Source organism: Tupaia chinensis, unplaced genomic scaffold (assembly GCF_000334495.1).
Source record: "Tupaia chinensis unplaced genomic scaffold, TupChi_1.0 Scaffold139897_1, whole genome shotgun sequence".
In the NCBI taxonomy this organism is placed as follows: domain Eukaryota; kingdom Metazoa; phylum Chordata; class Mammalia; order Scandentia; family Tupaiidae; genus Tupaia; species Tupaia belangeri.
Window position 1 is genome coordinate 657,902 of NW_006199776.1, and position 5,428 is coordinate 663,329.

The window sequence follows — 5,428 nt, forward strand, 5'->3', positions numbered from 1 at the left end:
AAAAAAAAAAATCTTTTCAGGACCAACAGTTGGTGCAATGGCTATGTTGCTAGACTTCCATGTAGTCGACCACAGTTTGAGCCCCAGACCCAGCAGCTCAAACTCATACCAGGTGCGTGTGCGTACATGGCCAAGATCCTGAGAGGAGAATGGAGAAGGGATTGTGGCATGGTCATCCCCCCTGGAGGGTGATTTCTTGTTTTCTGTCTCTGTCTCTCTGTCTTTCTGATGAGCACACACGCCCTATAGCAAAAACCTAAAAAAAAAAAAAAAAAAAAAAAAAAAAAGAAAATAATAATCTTTTCATTTATTATCTTTTTTTATTTCATAAAAGGTATCAGACAACAAGACCAACAAGATTCCAGCTGATACTCTTGATGATGACCTTATTATTTTCATTTTCAGTAACTTTTCATGCCTGGTCTTCATGTCTTTCTATGCATCTTTGGCCTGCTACTTGAAATAGGTCCAAGTCTTCTGTAAAATCTTGGTCTTCTCAGAGTTGCTGGCCAAAAACAAAAACAAACAAACAAACAAAAAACCCACAAACAAAACCCAAAATCATACACAAATAAAAACTCAAAACAAAAACTTCTCGATTTCTATTCTCTCTATCTCCACAGTCATTCCTAGTTATTTTTTTTTTCCTGGTTTCAATGCAGCCAGACCTCGGTGCTTTCAGCCTCCACCTCCTCCTCCCCAGGCTGCACAGGTCACTCTCCCTCCTATACAACCTTTTAGGAATTTTACAATTTTGCATTTTACAGTTAGATTCGTGACGCATTTCGATGTATTGTTATGACGTATATGAGGGCTTTGTCTAGATTTGCATGATTGGCTGTGGCCATCAATTACCGCACCACTGTTTGTTGAAAAGACTATTTTTTGCTTCCGTTTATTGCCTTAGCTCTATTGTCAAAGACCAGTTGACTATATTTATGTGAGTCCATTTCCGGGCCCTCGATGTTTTGTAGCTCTGTTTGTCTACTCTTCTGCCAATATCACACTGTCTTTATGACTGCAGCTCTGTAGTAAGTCTTGACGTCAGGTGAACACTGAGGAGCACAGCTCTCGGACCACACAGTAAAAGTAAGTTTAGCTTTGTCAGTCCTCCGATTTTCTTATCCTCCTTCAGTTTTGTATTGAGTATTATAGATTTTTTTTTTTTTTTGCCTCTCCATTCAAATTTTAGAGTCCATTTTTTGATATCCACAAAGTACCTTTCTGGAATTTTTATTGGGATTGTATCAAATCTATAGATCAATTTGAGAAGAGACAACATCTTGACAATATTAAGCCTTCCTACCACGAACACCAAATATCTCTCCATTTATTTGGTCCTTCGATTTCCTTCATCCGAATTTTGAATTAACTTTACATTCTGTCACACGTCTATAATCACTGGTTAGTTTCAGAAGGGTTGTTCATTCATTTGGAATATTATTATCTACAAAGGCAGTTTTATTGCTTCCTTCCAAATCGGTATACTTTTCATTTCCTGCTCTTGTCTCATTGCATTATTCAGAACTTCTAGCACGAGGCTGAAAAGGAACGACAAGAGGGGACATCCTCTTCTGTTCCTGATCTCACTGGAGAAGCTTCTTCTTTCTAAGTGGTAAGTGTGCCATTTGCTTTGCTTTGACAGATACCCCTTCTCAAGTTGAGGAAGTACCCCTCTATTCCTAGTTTACTGAGAATTTTTATCATCGGTAGGAAGTTGGAAGTTTGGAAGTTAATTGATCACTGGTTTTACTTCTTTAATAAGTGTAGGCATGCTCACAGTATCTGTGTCTTTTCATGTGAGTTCTGTCAGCTTACACCTTCTGAAGAATTGGTCCGTTTCACCGTTACCCAATTTGTGTTGTTCATCGTATTCATTTACTGTCCTTAAAGTGTCCGTAAGCGACACATCAATAGCAACCTTCTAGTATTTTTATTCAATATTCCTAATATTAGTGAGTTGTTTCTACTCTCTTCTTTCTTAACTTTGTTAGAGGCTTATTGACATTATTGATCTTTTCAATATCCACTATTGGTTTTACTGATTTTTCTCTATTTCTTGTTTTAAATTTCATTGATTTCTGTTCTAATTCTTATTATTTCTTTTCTTCTGTTTACTTTGGATGTAATTTGCTCTCTTTTTCTAGTTTCCTAAGGTGGGAGTTTAGATTATTCATTTTTTAACTGTCTTTGTTTCTAATATCTGCATTCAGTGCTTTAACTTTGCTTTCCCTAAAATCAACTTTAAAAAATTACAATTTTATTTTCTTAAGTTTACTTATTTCTTTCATGAGAAAGAGAAACACACAGAGTGAGGGGAGCGCTTCCAACAGGATCTTCATGCCTCAGTCCACCTGCAGCCCCAGCCACGCAGAAGTACATGCATGCTTGGTTTGTACAGGGAGACCTGAGGTCACAAATTTGGGACCTTCCCATGTGGTCTCAGCATCACAGCGTCCTGGGCTACTACAATGGGACTCCTCGTTTTCATTTAGTTCAAAATATTTCTAAATTTCCCTTAAAATATCTTCATTGACCTATGTGCTATTTAGAAACACATTGTCTAATTTCCAAATGTTTGGGGATTATCCAGTTAACTTTCTGTTACTAATTTCTACTATAATTCTACTGTGGTCTGAGAGCAGACATATGATATATATTCATTTTAATCTGGTCAGGTGTATTTTATGGCTCAAATGTGGTCTATCTTAGTTGCTGCGTTAGGTGCGTTTAAGAATGTGGTTTTTGCTGCTGTTAGACAAAGCAGTGAGTAAACGACAGAATATTCAGTTAATTAGTTGATTGATAATAGCGTTGGGTTTACACACGTCCTTAACGATTCTCTGCCTTCTATGTATGTCTCTTTTCCCCCTTAGGTTTTTGCCATAGGGCATGTACGTTCACTGGAGAGGGACAGAGACAGAAAAAGGAAAACTGAGAAAGAGAGAAAGTGAGAAGTCATCCCCCAGGAGAGATGGCCAAGCCACAATCCCTTACCCTCCATTCTCCTCTTGGAATTTGGGGCATGCACACACATGTGCCCAGTGTGATTTTCACGCCACTGGGTCTGGGACTCAAACCACAGTCAGCCATGTGAGAATCGAGCACGTTAAACACCATGCCACCTGCAGGCCCCAATGTGTCTATTTCTGATAGAAGGGGGTTAAGATTGCCATCTGGATCTGTGGATTTAGCTATTTCTCCTTGCAGTTTCATTAGTTTTTGCATCACACTGTTGTCAAATATATACATGTTAAAGATCATTATGCCTTCACGGGGACCAGCAGTTGGCGTAATGGCTATGTCATGGAACTCCCATGTAGCCTACCACGGTTCAAGTCCTGGACCTGGTGGCTTAAACTCACACCAGGCGCGTGTGCATGCATGCCCAAAATCCCAAGAGGAGAATGAAGGAGAAGGGATTGCAGCGTGGCCATCCCCTCCTGGGGGGTGATTTCTCACTTTCTGTCTCTCTATTTCTCTCTCTCCAGCAAACGCACATGCTCTATACCAAAAATCTCTCTCAAATAAATAAATAAATAAATAAGAGATTGTTATGCCTTCACGAAGAATAGGCCCCCTCATTAAATAATGCCCAACTTCATCCATGATAATTTTTCTTGTTTTCAAATTAGTTCCAGCTGAAATAATTAGCTCCATCTGAAATATAGTTTCTCTTGAGTTTTTTTAAATAGGTGCTAGCATAGTATTTCTTTATCCCATTCTTTTCATCTAAACATGTCCAAAGTAGGTCTTTTTGTACATAATATATTGTTGGATCTTGTTCTTTGGCCTCCTCTAACAAGTGCTATAAGTTAACTGGTGTCCTTAGACTTGGACATTCAAAGTGATTATTGACGTAATGTTGAATTAATATATATTTGTTGCTGTTTCTATTTGTGGGTGGCCCTTGCTCTTTGTTATTATTTTCGTCTTCCACTCTTGTAGTTTTAATGAGCATTTTAAGTTATTTTCTCTCTTTTCTTAGTGTATCAGTTACATTTTATTGATTACTTCTTTCAATGTTGCTCTTAAACTTACAATACACATTTACAACTAATCCAAGTTCACTTTCAACTAATATTATACCTCTTTACAGGTAATTTAACTTATCATAATTCTAATTTCTCTCTCTCATCCTATATCATTGTCCCATTGTTGTCATTAATTTCACTTACACATAATCATGCACCAACATTTCTTATGTACATGGATATGTACACGCATACACTCAGTCACACTCCGAACTAGGAATTCTTCACTTCCCCCACCTCCCTCTCATAATCAGAGTGGAAACTTTTTAATTCTATGAATTTGACCATTTTAGATCTCTCACATAAGTGGAATCATATAGTATTTGTTATTCTGTGACAGGCTTACTTCACTTAGCATAATGTCTGGAAGGTTCATCCATTTTGGCACGTATCACAGACTTCCCTTCTTTATTAAGGCTAATTAGTATTCCCTGATTAATAGATAAATTGCATTTTTAATCCATTCCTCTCTTCCACACCATGACTACCGTGAATAGTCCAATAGTGAACAATGAACATAGGAGTCCTGATACCTCTTCAAGATCCTAATTTTAATGAATTTGTTGAATCATATGGTTATACTATTTTTAATTTTTTAAAGAACCTACATTCTATTTTTCATAGATGTGGAACCATCTCACATTCTCACCAACACTTCCAATTTCTCCACATCTTCACTAACATTTTTTGTCTTTTGTTTTTGTGAAAATAGCTATCCTGACTGGTATGACATGGCATCTCACTGTGGTTTTGATTAACATGCACTTAATAATTAGAGACTTTGAGCACTTTTTTCTATGTCTTCTTTGAAGAAGACCCTAGTTATTAGCCCATTTTAAAAATATTGTTAGTAGCCCCACCTCCCACCCCATGGAATCGTAGGTGTTCTTTACAGTTTGCAGAGTAACTCTTCCCTGGATATATGGTTTACAAATCCTTTCTCCCACTCTGTAGGCTGCATTTTTCACTCTGTTGATAGTTTTCTCTGCTTTGCCAGACACTTTTTAGCTTGATGCGGGTTCATTGTCTAGTTTTACTTTTATTGCCTATGCTTTTGGTGTCATATCCAAGAAATCATAGCCAAGAGCAATGTCATGACATTTTTGCCCTATTTTTTAATTTTATTTTTAACTAACAAATAGTAAGCAATCATATTTATAAGGTACAATGCGATGTTTTGATATGGGTATACATTGGGGAACGATAAAAATACAGTGGAGTAACATATCCCTTGTCCATAAACACTCCACATATCCTTGTCTATTGTGAGATCGTCATGGCTGACAGAAGGGGAGAGGCAGCTATCCCATCAACTGGCCCATAGAAATCATGTTTTTCCGCCCCCTGGGGTGACATCCTCTTTGGATCCAGCATGTTGGTGCTGGGCAGTTGCC

The 5,428-nt window shown here is 37.7% G+C and overlaps 1 pseudogene; it reads right to left on the reverse strand.

Moving 5' to 3' along the window:
* The window catches only part of LOC102469958 (glomulin-like), a 3,915-nt pseudogene extending 2,046 nt beyond the window's left edge, over nucleotides 1–1,869 (reverse strand).
* Nucleotides 1,870–5,428: the final 3,559 nt, after the last annotated feature.